Raw genomic sequence first — 16,195 nt, 5'->3', positions numbered from 1 at the left:
AGAGGCTTATCGCCGCGCCGCGACGAGGAAAACGCCGGCAAGAATTCTTTCGTCGGGGATAGGTAAATGTTGCATGGCCTGGAAAATGGCGGCGAGCCACGATCGACCTTGGAACAATCGAATTTCGCGTGAACCATCATCCGAACTGCCTCGATGCGCTATCGCCGATCTACCACGGCGGAGGATGGTAGATGTTCTTCAGGGATAGCTCGAACGCGGATTTGATGTGTCTATGGCGAGATCAAAGTAATGAGGATGTCAAAAGAATTGGAGAACTTTTCGTTATTTTTAGTGTTTGTTGGTCTCAGTTCATTGGTAGACGATTGCAATGTTTGAAAGAATTTGAGGACGTTTTGTTAGTAACAATTTCTCGTAATTACATAGAACAGAAGGTAATATGATGCTTATACTTTTGTTATTCGAATGATTGGTTGGTACCAGAAAATTTCATTTTGTAAAGGTAGTCAGGAAGAACTTCCAGTATTTTATCAATATAAAAGTCTATTACGAAATCTATGACAAAAATGGGTACGACAAAAGAATTGAAGAATGTTACGTTATTCTCAGTTTTTGTTAGCTTCGTACAGCAGTAGGTATTCTGGATACCTACATTTTTGTTGCTGAAATACTTATATATATGCACCTCCTTAATTTATACAAATTTGAATCTCTACAAAAGAGGCAAACACACTGAAAGCAGTAAAATATCTTCGTTAGACATTAAGGATGCGTCCTGGCTGCAAGCGTTAAAATATTTAATAACCAACCAACATTTAAAGTGTTTCTAAAATTGACGTAGAATTTGTCCCGGCAATGAATCAATAAGCTGACATTAAAGTAACGAAGAAGATCAAGAGGTATCTCTGTTCATTTTCGAAACTTCCATTTTGAGATGGATTCGATGGCGGCCAAGAGCCGCGCGCCTCCGTGTGCGGCTACACATGCAGCGGAGTTTGCCCGAGTATGGGATATCGATGCACTTTGTTACCCGTATCGCGTATGGTGCACGCGCAAACACGTGAAGATAGACGAACGTCGTCGAGAGCGGAAGAACGACGTTGCGAACGCGGGGGTAGGGGTTGTTCGGCGTATAGAAAAGGGGGGTTGGAGGCAGGATAAGAAGGGAAGCCATAGCCCGCGGCCTTTCCCTCCGCCTGTCGGTGATGCTGCGAGTTTTTCCCCCGGTGGTATACAGTCCACGCGAAGTCCACCCCTAGCTAGAACCACCCTCGCGCGCGACCGTATCTTGGGAAATCGATGGGTTTCGGTGGAGCTGGGGCAGTTTCCGTGCCCGAAAAAGAAAGCCGCCCTTATTTTCTACGGCGAGACGGCCGGCTTCGATTGGTCCTGGGGGCCGAGTGAACGAACGTTAGTATAAATACGCGGAAGTATGTGAGGCTGAAGGGGCGGCGGATAGATAGAATGCGCGCGGGGGGGTGGATAGGGGAGACTTTTATCGTGGCTCTGCACACCTCGGTCTCTCGCGCACCGAGAAATATAACTGGGCGTTCAGAAAATTCTTTACGTTCGCGCGGGTAGCTCGCTGCCACGGTATAGCCGCCGAGTTTTGCCACTTTTAGCACGCCGGTGCATGCTCGATAAGTGTTAAAGCGGCCTGCTTCAGACACGCGTGCTCCTCCTTCTCCTACTCCACCTCCCGAGGGCTCAAGGGTTGCCTTGTTATCGGGAGGAAAGTTACTCTTCGGAATAATTCGATCGTGATCTCAACGTCGTATATTGTCAATACAGAGTGTAGAAAGTTTTATTTAATGGGAGGTTCTTTAGCTTACTTTTAAAGTGGGCAATGACGAGCTGCAGAGAAATAGAAAGGCGTTTTAATCTATATTCCTCATTGCTCTATAGGGTCAATAGAAATTACAAACATCAAGATATCCCCCAATTACTATCACATAATTGGTACATATAATTTGCAGTCTATTGCTAACCAATAGTTTCACTGATATAGATGTAACTTATCCAGTACCTTATGACAAGAACGGAACTTCTAATTCTTTTAAGACTTTTTCCACTTATAAATCTCATTCGTCAGACACTAAATTTTGGGCACAGCTTACATCGAATTGCAAAGAATCAGTGAATCAGGTAAACAGTGTATAGAGACTTGATCTATAACTCTACAAAGCCAAAGACAGACTTTAACTTATCCTGGGAAGAAAACCTGCCGTCTGCTAAAGTAACCTGCCAATAAACAGCAGTAGAGTGTTTAAAAAGAAAAGGTAACCGCGTTAGCAGGTTCCCCAGCCGCCGGACCTCGGCCTGCCCTTTCGCCTCCGCAACCCTTTTCACCTGGGGTCTTCTCGGAAGGAGATTATTCGGCTCGCGAGCGGCATCCTGGGGCGAGGAGCGTCGTCGTCGCCGGTATATACGTCGACGTACGTACGCCGGGGTCGGCGGTGTGCTCGTTACAGCGCCTCCACTCTGCGAGATTCAATATTCTAACCAAAATCCCCGGGGCTAAGAGGGCTGCGGGGGCGGCAGAGGTCGGCGGAGGAAGGCCAGGGAAGGGCGGCGGTACAGAGGCAAAACTTTCCAGGCGTGCAGCCGCGGCGAGACGGGGCAGGAACCGCGTACGGGAACCGGGGACCGGAGCATCCGGAGGCTGTCTCTGGTCCAAAGTTTCGCCGTCGCGTCGTCGTCGTCGTCGTCGTCGTCGACGGGACCTCGCCGTCTTCGTGCCCGTCGTCGACCGTAAACTCGCAGTCCACACACGAGCTACGGCGCAACCGGCGCAGGCCGGGTTAACGCTGCCACCAACCAGCAGTTACTTGACGGACATGACGTAACTGACGGCGGCGTACAGTTACCGCCAAGAATCCGGCAGACGTTCTTCGGGGAGGTGGAACAGTCGGTTCTTTTCGGGGGGCCCTTTATCTCGCGGATGCTACGTAGCGGGTTGAACGAACGGAGGGGTTCGCGCGCCATGGTGCAATTAGGCTCGTTCCCGACGATCGGCGCTGCCAGTATGTATCCGTGACGAGCCGAGCCCCGGGTATTTAGGTTATTGGTTTCGGGGCTGCGCTTGTTAGCCGTTTGATTGGCGGGCGAGCGGATAATGGATCGACGATGAGCGTGTCATGGAACGTTCGCAGACTGCGAACCTTTGCGGGAAAGCAGTTGTATCGATAAACGTTGCTGGCTTTGTATAGATTTATAATTGTCTGTATCGTTCGGATGAAATATTTATTAATTGTGGGTAGAGGTGGGTAGCGAAACTCGTCACGCGGAAGGAAAATGTTAATGAAATAGAAACTTGGTTATATGAACAGAGCAAAGTCGAGGATGAATGCCGCCATGTTGCCGGTATTCTCAGGTATCTAGTCCTCTGAGCATCAAGCAAATAATTACTCCATTGTATATTTATTAAGATCATTCGAATATACTTTATAACTTATCATGTATAAGGCCCGTATCTTAAAAAGTTTACACACAATGGCAAGATCAGACAATAAAGGAGCTGGCCTAGATCTCCAAAAAATGAAGCCGACAACGGACTAAAATCGTACACTAACGTTCCGGAGGAAGGCAGAGCGGGGAAGTAGGTCAAAACGGCTACCGGAAGGCTGCACCGGTCAAGAGACAAGGATCTAGGGCTGGATCAACGGTCCCCCGCCTGGATCCAGTTTCGCGAGAGCCAGGACGTGCAGGTGATGGCACGGTTCTCTCTGTCTCTGCGTCGACAATGCCGCTCAACCGGGACGACAAGATCGTTGAAACGTACCTTCGACCCGCATTTCAGATCGGCCATGTCCTCGGGCACGATCCTAGCTACCTGGCCCGAGTGGACACTCCGTTAATTTGGACTCCTCGGACCGGTGTGCGTGTGCGGGCCGCGACCTTCGGAGCCCTTTAGGACCGCGATGGTCAGCGGAGGGATGGGCGCGTGCTATGGTCACCCTATTCGAAGGTTGGGGCCACGACCGGGTGCCCTCGGACGGGTCATCCGTTGACCCGGGGCGTGCTGCCCAGCCCCAACCCCCTTCGGCGGTCAAAACAGGCGGAAACATGGCCTGACCCCCGTACATCATCGGCCGCCATATTCCACGCGGGCCACGGTCACGCGTCCGCCAATTAAAAGTAAATTCGTTTCGTCCTCGGCCAAGGCGAAAATTATTGGAAGGGGTGACGTCGGCCCGAGCCCGAGCCCGACCCCCGAGATCCAGGCACGCGGGATGAAATATCGTCCGATTATGCTCCGTGAATTATTTGCTCCGTCGCGAAGGTCTGTTGGTTTTAGAGACGGGAAACGCGCCGTGAAACAATCGCTCCTTTTGCCATTGTTGCGAGATACAACGCCTCTGTTTCCGAGGTTCCCCCGGCTTCTTTTTTACGAAAATTCTTCTTTCCCTCTCTGACGGTTGTCGACGCGGTTTTTCGGAATGTTAGATGCTCGGATCTGCGATTTTTCTTTGTCGGGTCACTCGGACAGCAACTATTTCGAAATTATATTCTGCAGTTTTTGTAAATCATTTTTGTTTCTCTTGCATTATTCTTTTTTTACTTCTGCAATATATGATAGAATTTTTCTACTGAATTTTAGTCTTTGTGTTACTTCTACATCACATTAACCCATACTCAAAGTATTGAAATTATTATTCCAACACTTCTATGCGAGTTCTTATCTTTATAAGTAATTTTATAAAAATCCGACTAGAAGAAAAATATTCTTTGTCACCTAGAAAAATTACTTGATACAAAAAAGAAGTAATAATGTTATTATCTTCTATCTTAAAAATCAGCTTGTGCCATAAATGGATAAACATTCACAGTTTAGTTATTATTCATCCTAGCGAGTAAAATTTGACTCTAGATCCTGGAACGTGTGACAAACAATTTGGTTTGATAATGCGAATCAATCCGATGACTCGGACTCCTATTTTTCGAAATACTTGCAGCAGTTTCTTTGAACCGTGCTCACTTTGTCGATTTGTAGTTCTTTGAGGATGGTCTGGCGATGGACAAGTGGAAATAGAGCACGGGAAATTCGTTTTACGGGGACGGGGATCTTTCAGGATTATCGAAGACGGGAGAAACGAGACGGTCTAATGTACGAGAATGGAGTATGGTCGAAATTGAATATCGGTTTTGTTATGGTTGCAAGGTTTGCTTATGACATATAACGTGAATTTATGAAAAATGGCCGTTCCTTTCCTCGTCCCTAATTACGCGATTATTAGTCGTGCAAAATAAATTAATTGAGATATAGTAGATTCGAATGATAGATGAAATACAGCTTGGTTCGAGCGAGCAAATCCAGAAAGTAGTAGAGACACGTAAGCAGACTATACTATATTTATAAGCTTAAATAACTGAAACTATTGCACTTCCCGAGAAATGGATTTTCAGAATAATCGTTTCTAGAAATTGTCAATGTTCGCAAATGCGGGGCAAGGAATTTATTAAAATTGCGCTCGAACAGCCACTTATCGAATTGCTCGGTTATCTCCTCGCATTTTTTGGATCGATACCGGCGTCGAAATTTATACGCCGCTGTAAATCGTTTAACATTCGCGCGGTCTCTCCCCGGCGTCCAGCATATTTTAACCCGGAAACCGTAAAAATATTATGCGGAAACGGTTGCACGTATTTTCACGGTTTCGCGTATCTTATAAAGTAATCGATTTTATACGCCGCGAGTGGAAAGTACGTTTCGTATCCACTTGCGTCGACGAGGCATAAAACCGCAGCAGAAAATTCCGAACGTGCTTGTACAATGGCGTCGACGTACATATGTACGCGCCGCGTACATACTTCAGCGATTTTTTTCTTGCCCACGCATTATGCTCCCGCCGAAACCAGAAATTCTTCACCGAGAATGCGACTTTGACCGCGGCTAGTCGCGCAAAATTTACTGCAGCTCGTGCCGCAATCTGAATTCGTTGTTTCCAATACATTATGGTTAAATTCATTAACGTCTTTTCTCGGTATTATAAACCCTAGCGAAAAATATTTGACAAATCTTTCCATTCAACAGTGTTTTATTTCACTAGTTATACTTAGGATAAGCGAAATATGGAGCAGTCAGAAACCTAATAAAATCATTAAAGGAAGAAAAAAATATTTATTTGGTTCCAATACTTTGCAGATGATTTTTTATTGTCTGTACCTAATGCATCAATTTCAGAATTTTTTAACCATATAATTCACTTTCAGTTTAATTTTGTCACGGCAGTAAGAAATCTTTTTCTTGTTTCCGATAGAATTGTTGAAAATCATTGTGAGAATTTAATTTTGTAGATTTGTTGATTAGCAGGATCAGTCGATCACTGTTGACGTAAGAACGCACAAAAGCGAAATGGTATTTGCAGTCGCCGGCACAATTTTGGAGCGTTCGTATCGCTCCATAAAGCGTTTGATCCAGACGCTAATCCTTTGGCAAACAGGACATTATTTCTACTTCGATTGCTACTTTCTCCGGGCTCCAGCGACGCGAGCGGATGCTTTAATATTCTCTCCCGGACTACCGGGAACACTACAAACGCCCGGGCATGTGCAGAATCGGAACAGGAAAATTGAATTAAATGGCGGATCCGGTTCAACAAAGGGCCGATGTAATCTCACTGCAAGTATGCACGGTACCTTGCAGACTTGTAATGGAACTCCGAGACGAATAAAAGTGGATGCCCTTATTGAAGAGAAGGGCATCCCTCTCCATCCGAATCGCGCACAGTCTTCCCGAGTCGTTTTCGTGTCTTCATGTCATCGAACATGGCGAGCTGCCCTTCGTATTGATTCCATGTACCTTCCGACGCCTTTTTATTGCTTCTCCCTCCCTTCGATCAAATCGTAAATAATATTACCAAAAAAGAAAACTGCGCAATAAACGAACTACGAATGCTCGTGCGAATTCTCGAGCTATTATTTACAAAAACGAGAACGGTAAATTTTATTTATCTAGATTTTCGTTGCAATTATAATATTCAGGAAACGCTAAGCTCTAATAGTCGCGCTTTTGGATGTGACTATTTAAATGGAAGACAGTAAAATCGAAACAAAGTGAATAATGCATATAAAACATCTAATAAAAGACCGTATTTCAGGAAGGGAACCGTTGCCGTAACTCGGCTGGGTTCATACATAACACTGAAAGCCAATTAGTTATGTGCGAATATTTTCGCGTCAGTTCGTGGCTCGTCTATTCTGAACGTCCATTACAGTTCGAATCAGTCAAATGTCAATTATGCCGAATCTTTAACCGCTGGGACCGGAAACGGAATCTTAAATCCCAGCGTGTTTTAGTACCATGCAGCAATCGGATTCGCGTACTAATTTTCTGTTCCCGATGATACAGGATATATCCTGCTGCTCGGAATACTATTAATTCTGTTATCCTAAGCGCGCAATCCATGCTATGAATACAGTTCATCCATTCTTCATTTATTCTTGCTAAAAAGGTTCAAGATGTTGCTTTGTAAGATCATCGAACAAACCGCAAAAGGGACAACCATGGAATTCTTTCCATTTAACTATAGACGCTTCGCGTGGATGACTTAGCTTCGTTTCGCACAAATTAGGAGGAGATTTTCGAAATGAAACGACATTCGACGTTGCGTCGAATTTATTAAGGAACGTTATCGCAAACGAAGAGTTCGCTTATAATGAACTCGGCTCGACCGGCTTGGCAAGTAATCATTTGCAGACCGAAACCTTAGCGAAAGAAGCAACCATATAACGATCTGTGGAAATTGGACGCGAACTCTTCGCAGACGCCAATTTGTAAATTGGTCGCCGATCACGATGACTGTGTACGCCGCGTTTAGGTGCGCGCCGATACAGAAAGTACTCGCTTATTATCTTAATTCCGAACTTGATCCTCGTGGATTCCGCGAGCCGTCAGGCCAACCGTGCCAGCCAAAAAAGACGCCCGCCACGGCGTTCAAGTATCAATTTACCCGTGGTCCGCGCCAGCGGAGAGAGAGAGAGAGTATCTCCCATAATTAGAAACGCGTATTATCGATCACGGGACGGAAGTCTGCGGAAGAAGTAACGGTTAACGATAATGTAACAACCTCCGCGGGAGTTTCCGCGGGCGTGCATATACGGCCGCGCTTCTATTTCCTACATACATTGTACAGGCGGGGAGACGAGGGGAGGCGGGAGGCGGGAGGCGGGGGAGAGGGGGGGGCGGCGGTGGTGGCTGTAAATATATGTGCGCGTACATCGAACGCCGGGGCTATATCGACAGCAAAATAAGGGATCGCCGTGGGAGGGTGGCTACATGAGGGATGCCTCGTGAAGCCATAGACGTTCGACTGCTCTCCATCCATCCGCCCTCGTCCGCCACCCGGCCAACCCCCCCCTCCCCCTCCCTCCTCCCGCTCGGCCCGCCGCGCCACCCCTCGATATTAAAAATTTCAATATCCTAGCCCCAGGGGTGGAAAACACATAATGTATTCAGGTGACGTCCCGGCCATTCTATCGGCGAGAAAAACGTACAGTTTTTCGAGGAATCGAATCCATCCAGCTCCCCCCTTTGCCGGCCCCCGCCTCGTCGACCCCCCCCCCCCCTTTCCACCCGCGAAACCCTCTAGCCGCCCCCATTCCAGGTTTCGCTCCCCTTCGACGGGTATCGCCACCACCCACGTTTTCGTCCAACCCCGCACCCTTCTCCCTGACCCAACCCCCTTCCACTCTATCCTCCACCTCCTCATCCTGTACCGCCACCCCACCGACCCCCTCCCCCCCCCTACGGGTTTACGTGCCACCCTCGAGGACGAGGATGACGACGGAAGCTTCTTTGTTTCTTTCTGTCCGGGGCCCGTCACGTGGAGCGTTTTTATTCGCTCCGCGGTGGGCTCTCGCGAGCCATCTCGAACGGAAATTGATAAGTTCGAGGAAACCCGCCACCGGTGTGGCCGTCGCGGAACGGGGATCATCCCCCATGGCGACGCGCCGCGGACCGATACACAGTGCGCGGCTGAGTCGAAGGATTTTTTTTCTACGATCATTGAACCACTATCACTGATTGCCTGATATGTATTTCCGGTATAGAAAATTAGTAATTAAATGTCGTGTGAAAATTAGTTGCTATCTGTAAGAATAACATAATTTCAGGAAAATTTTGTACCAGCTTTTATTAAAATCGTTTCTCAGTTCATAAATTTTTCTAGAAAATTATCAACAACCCAATATAGAAGTTTGTTGCTGAACAAAATCTGTGATAATACAACCCCTTCTTTACACAAAGGAATAAGAACTGTACGATATTTTCAATTGGTTTGTTTTAAATCAATTTTTTAAGGAAAAAGAGGTTTTATAATTCAAAATTAACGTTATAGATTCTTTTAAATCTGAAATATATTCAACTGAATCGATGGTAAAAATTGGACACAAATTGGACCTGTCTTCGAAAAATTTCAATTCTTCGTTTGTTTGAGAATGATTTGAGATATGGAAGGCAGAGCGTTCAATAGATTAATTACAATATTATAATCAGAGATTAGTAAAGCTATTAATACATTGTAGAAAAAGACTTGGAGTGATTTAATTGTTTTTATGAATCTTGTATTCTTATAACTTTGCTCCGAGGTAAGGAAATGGAGAATTAGTTTCGATTCGGAATTGGTGCAGTGGAACTTGCAGTATGCGTCGGAGTTTCCGCTAGATTAAGAAAATAAGGATTGCACTCGATATGAAGAGGGGGTAGTAAAGATTAGGATTTGATACTGTGGATTTTCCGTCGTATTTCATGGAAATTGCATTTTTCGTTTCCCCGGCGTTACCTTTAAAAATGTCAGGTATAATGTCAGGTGATGTGCGAGATCAGGAACAAAATTATACTTCTCACATCGATGATAAGAATTCCGTAGCTCGTCACGTAATTGCATGGAAAATTTTCATTACAAATACGAATACGAATTTCTTCAAATATATTCATCGACCATAGCATCACACTACAAATTACATAAATAATGTTTCTCAAGACAATCGCTCTGGACACGTTCGTTTATCGTAAATCTTTATGAAACATGTGAAATCGATGATTAAAAACTAGATAATCAAATATATTTATATTCTGAGTATAACTGAATCCGAGTTTCTAACAGTATTAATTAATTAATAAATAGAGTCATAAATGATTCTAAGCAGTTACATTCTCATCAGAAAGACCCGTTTTTCGAGTCAGCAAATAACATATTAACAAGTTCATCCATCAATGACCACAGGAATCACGAACTTCACGGTCGGGCTACAAAATTTAGTGACGCAGAGCGGGGTTTCTGGATTTGCATTCCCTCGCTCAGGGTCCCCAATAAGGTGTCCACGGGGTTCATTGTCCCGTCGCTCGTGTCTCGCAAGAAAGCCAGTCGGAATCGACGAAAGAATTCGAGTCTCCGAGAGAACTATCTAGCGCCGCCGATGGAATGGCGTTCGCGGGTCAGATACGATTTCCCTGTCGTTCCAGTTGCGCGCCCTGTATCCGGCAATGGGAAAGGGAGAAGGCCGGCGAGAAATTGGTAGAAAGTGAGTCCTCGGAATCAAGCCGCCCTCCCCCCTCTCTTCCTTCGGCACCCATTCGGCGTGGCGAAGGAGGACGGGGTCGGAGGACGAGGAGCGTTGGCGGAGGGCGGGCGCGGGGGGTAGATAGTCGAATGGTTCACGGGCCGCGATTCTAAACAACTTAACGATAAAATTTATAGTTCCACAGCACGCCTACCCGTAGCCCTCTCGGGGCTTTCTTCGGAGGGGGTCGAAGGAAGGAAACGAAGCACGGTGAACGGGGACGCGGTGGGTGGGGGGTTGGGTGGGGGGGTTGGGGGATGGGGGTAGGAGACCTCAGCCGTACATAGGAGGTCTCTTGTACAGGACTTTTACCCTGCAGAGTTGCGTCGTAATTTATGGATGCCGTTCCCTTATCCGCAGGATACGAACTCCACTCTCCCCACACGTTTGCTGTCCTTCTATCGATCCTATATACCGCGACGAAACGGGTGTCCACGAAGTATCGTCTTCGGCAGTTTGCCTGCCCTCGCTCGGACGGCTCGCAGAATCCGTCGGGGATGACGGAAACGTTTCCACGCCGATAATAAATCGCAGGGATACGTTCGAGTCTGGATATTAATTCTTCTGTGTATGTGTGTACGGTGTAGGGATGAGACTTAGGTGTGGGTTAGGCGTAATTCGTTGTTACGCTTAAGCGGGTATGAATACTTTTATGGACCTTAAAACACGAATGTCTCTTAAATAGAATATTCGTGTATTTCAACTGTTGATACTTCTTTACGAGTTGTGATTTAGAGACAAATTTTAGAAGAACGGAATCTTTAATTCTAATTACAATTATTTACGAAAGAACTGTATTTGATTTGATTGAACTTTGGAGAATTCAATGTCGTTCACCTTGCGCGTCAATTTGACACATTCCTCATTAATTCTTTTCTCCAACATACTATATTTTTTCTATTAAAATTGTCGAACTTGTGGAGACACTTTTATAGAAAATTATTTAACGTATTTCTTCGTTTATGCATATATTACGATAAAAACAGCGAGAAGTAAAAATAGATATAATTACGTCTTTTTCAATTTTAGAGCCTGATAGTTTTCTCGTTAATCAGTTGTGATAGACCCTATTTATTTATTATATTTTCAAAAGTTCATTAAAAATTTCCTGCAATCTTTTTCAGTATATAATTTCGAACTGTAAACTTAAACGTTGTCCAACATATCCGATTGTTCCGCAAAATAGTGTGCCAAAGCAGCACGCGAGTCGGAGCAATTTACGAAATCGATCGCTCGTCTTTCCATCGGACCGATTATCGCTGTATCAATTAGCCGGGACGGAACAATTAGTGCCGAAGAATGGCGAGCTGCGCGAAGATCCGCACTCCGGCGACTTCCGTAATCTGGTACCCAGCGAACCGAGTTCTTCAGAATTAATCAAAGTTCTTCGCGGCGCTGTCGCCAGCCGACAAAGTCCCGGCTGTCTCATATTGTATTCCGATACGTCGAGCCGCGGCGACGTATTTGTTCTGGCCGCGATCTATACGCGTTGTATATACATCCGTAATTCAATAGCCGTCCATTTTCCGAGTGTCGGCGCGAAGGGGAGGGGGGAGGGGTTGGTGCAGCACAGCACCTCGGCACGCGGAAAGCGAAAGTTAATTGAGGAGCGGAAGTGAGACGGCGGCATTTGTAATTCAGATTTTTCGGCTCGCTTTCTCCTTTGCCCGCGAGCCACGTGGACCTTTTAGTTTCCTTCCTCTCCGCGGTGCCCCGCGTTCTCCTCCTTTTTCTTTACTGAATTTATGGAGAGAGTTTCATCGGCGCGGGAACTTCTTATCCCGCCGTGGCGGAACTTCGCCGTGGATTCGTTCGACGGGGGTTACGTGGGACAGTACACTTTCGCGTGTTCCAGTTACTCGGGGAACTTCGTCGGAACCGGACAGCGCGGAAATTCCTGGCGTGTCGTAACTCAAAAACATGGGTCTTCCCCGGGTCGCCGATTCGCGAAGAAGGGTAACCGACCGGTGCCGAGCGCGTCCGGTATTCCTCGGCCACCCGTTACATGTGGAAACACACCCTGTACAGAAATGCTTGGTTTGCCGAGGCGCGCGGGCGCTGCGACGTGTTTGCACGTGCGCGCGCGTGTGTGTTAGTTAGTCCACCCTCGAGGGAACGTGGTGTGGGGGAGAGGATGAGGGATGGAAGCCGGCGGTGGAGAGAGGGGGGAGGGTGAGGGAGGGCGACAAGGAGGAGGTGGAGGAGGAGGAGGAGGAGGTTGTGGAGGAGACCGGTGGAACCCAGATAGAGCGAGACGGAGCAGGAGACAGCCGAGGACCACGACTACGGATGGAAGAGGAGCGCGAGCTCGAGGAGGGACGCGAGAGGAGGACGGTACGCGTAGAGACAAACATAGGGAGGCGGTCGGTGGTGCGAGGGAGACGGCAGGAATACGTGGAGGCCCGTCTTATATTGATTTCTGTCCACGCCACCCCCGCCGGGCCTCCACAACCCCTGCGAGCCACCCTACAGCCGAGCAGGAGGCAGCGGCAGCAGGTGTGGGGATCGCGGGTGGAACAGAGAGGCCGGGGGTGGAAGGGAAGAAACAGAGAATGTGCCGGCGAGGAGGAGAGACGGACAGAGGTATGGAGAAGGATGCGAGGAGACGGAGAAGACCCTCTCGCCGCACTTTCTACGGGAGAGGCCCTCGGGGGTGGCACTCTGTCACATTCAACCCCCGACCACCGTCGCCAGTCCGCCACCCCTCGAGTCCCCCTTGTCTCTCTCTCTCTCTCTTCCCCTCCCTCCTCCTCCTCCTCCTGCCTCCTCCTCCTACCATTCAAATAACAGGCACCGCTGCTTTGGAGCATAGATGGTGGTGGCGATGGTGGCGGTGGTGCCGATGGTAACGGTGGTACGAGGCTTGGTAGATCGGAGGGCGGGCTGACAGAGGGTGAGTTTCGTCCGGCCGAAGCACACCTCGATCGATTGGGCTTGTCCAAGGGTGGAAGAGGTATCCCGGTCTCCCTCTGTTCCCCGCTCCAGTCAGCCTTACCTTCACCGCCAACCACCCCCGGCCAACCCTCCCCGACCCTCCGATCCTCCCTGCCACCCTGCTCGCCAGCCTGCCTGCCTGCCTGCCTGCCTGCTTGCTTCCCTCGGCCTGGCGAACCCCGAGAGTGAGCATCACGCGTACATGTGTACGTGCCTTTACGTGCACGTACGTGTATGGCGAGGGGTTACCATGGCAACCCACCCTCACCACGGGGGCGAAACGCCATTGGCCGGCGCGGGGTCTCGACCGATCGTGACCCACCCCTGTCTCTGTCTTTGTATCGGCGTCTACGTATGCCGCAAGGACTAATCCCGAACCCGAAACCGAAACCGCTCGCTACCTGTCGAAAGTCACTGTCCACCCCGGCTCTCTTTTAAACTCTTTCGAGGCATCCAGACGGCACGGCATCAGCGAACGCACTGTCAAGGCTGTCGACCTCTCTGCCAGCAGATCGAACGACAGAAAATTCCGTTTTCGAATCTCCCAACATTTTTATACTCGCGGCGGACTCTATCCTCGTCTGTTGCTTGCCGGGGACTGACTGAGACGATCGCTTTGAGAGGATGTCTTAATGGCGTTCAGCGGAATGCTAATGGATGATAAGAAATGAAAATTTCAGGAGGGACGAACACTGATTTAATAATCTTGTTCGCCGGTGTTTATTGAGGTTGCAAGTCTAGTTAATTATTGGCTTCGACGGTTAGGTCTTCACCCTCGCGGAGAAACGGCCGAGGGGATCGATTACGATGTAATATTCTTCTTTGGATAGCAACCATGCATAAAGAGTTTTAATTGTGATACATTTACTAACTCTGTATAATGTTACCTTGTTGAAACATTTTCTTAAAATATTGAACGAAGTTGATCATTAGCCAACATTTTCTTTACCACTCATCGCATAATTTTTAAATAAAATTTTTCTAAATCCACAATTTGTCTAAAATATTTCTGTTGTATATGTGTATACATTATTACATAATATTATATTTATAATCGACAATATAAATGCTATTTCACGTATCTACTTATAAATGCATAAAGACAGCATTCATACTGCAAATATTTAACATGAAATAATTATTGATTTCAATACTGATTGGAACAATAACAGAAGGACTTTGTATGCAACTGATTGTTCTCTTTGTCAATCGCATAGTACGCATTTGATTACAAATTTTGTCACGGCAATCGGTTTACGGTGGTACTGCAAAATCGTTTTTCTCCAGAAAGCTGACGGTTATTCCTCTTTTACTTTGTTTCACTCTTCTTCTCCGGATGCGCCGACCTGCACCGCGCTGCACCCCGAGACTTACAGGTGGGCTGTTTGTCACCGGGCGACGCGCCGCGAAAGAATAATTACTCACTCGGAGCGGATTTCCGCGATTGCCGCGCGTTACACTGTCTTCCGGAAGGTCTCTTCGAGGCCGCGCCGAGATTTTTATAGCGCGAAGCGAACCGAGCTGTCGTTCGCATCAACGTGGTGATAGACGCGCACGGGTCGTTCATCGTTGCCTTTGCACACCGAAAGCCATAACGTTTCTAATTATTCGAACGATAGTCAGGGTTAATTAGAACGAGTAGCGAGATGAATGGTATCGCGAGGAACTTGACGGAACGACCTCGGCCTCTCGTAAAACCGCAAGTGAAACTGAAAGAAAAGTTGCAGCTCTTTCACGTTGATGGACTGCCTACTTTTCCCGCGTTTATGGCACCTACGAACACGTACAAAATACAGTGAAACTTAGAGACGGTAAAACTGTTGATTTATTTTCTAGGGAACTATCGAATTTTCATTTCTATTCTGCTAATTTTACGATAGCAATTGTAAGACTTATATATATAATAAATAAAGATGAAAGAAAATAATTAAAAAGCTAAACATTCAAAATAATAATGTGAAAATTTCTTAAATGATCACATGTTTCTTCAATTATTGCTCTCACTAGAATAGATGCAAAAATTTTTAGCAGACAAGAAGACAATATAAAATCAATGGCCTGTTTATAGAAATTGAAAATGTTGAAAATTAAAGTACAGTATACATTCGAAATTTTATTTTCGATTTTTATACGGCTCACATCGTTTTATATTCAGAGTTAAAAATCAATCTTTATTCAGATCTTTGGTGTAGTCCACTAACTAGGTTACGAAGGTTGCGGAAACGATGTTTGTCGCATTTATAAATCGACAAATAAATTGTTCGAATTTTTGCGCGATTTTGATCGGCATCGTTCCGCCGGGGAACGTGATAAAAGGGAGCCGCGATCACGGAAAATTGTTTGGAAACGAACAACGCCCGGGAGTGGAAAGTAAAAGCCGCGATGTAAAGCAATAATCGCGTTCCGGTTAACTCCAGAAAGATGTCGAAGGTCGGAAAGTACTTTTCAAACCGTGATTTTGTTTGCTCGCGCTAGTTTCCCTCCCGGTTTTTGCCCGAGTAAATGGGGAAACTTTATAAAGTTTGCAGCATCGGCTAAGTTTCGCCGTGGCGGAAATACCAGAGGCTCCTCTCCGATCGCCCCGCTTAAAAAGGAGACGGAACGCTTGCGTTACTCTTACAGCTAAAGCGACAAAATGCGCGCGTGGTACTCGTCGGGCCCTTTGAATGAAAACCGGTTTCATCCGGTTACTTTGTCCGTGTAAGCTCGCGTTTCTGAAAATCTCAATCACTTTGACCGA

This window comes from Augochlora pura, chromosome 6 (genome assembly GCF_028453695.1).
Source record: "Augochlora pura isolate Apur16 chromosome 6, APUR_v2.2.1, whole genome shotgun sequence".
Lineage (NCBI taxonomy): Eukaryota > Metazoa > Arthropoda > Insecta > Hymenoptera > Halictidae > Augochlora > Augochlora pura.
Note: the sequence above shows the minus strand (reverse complement) of the source record.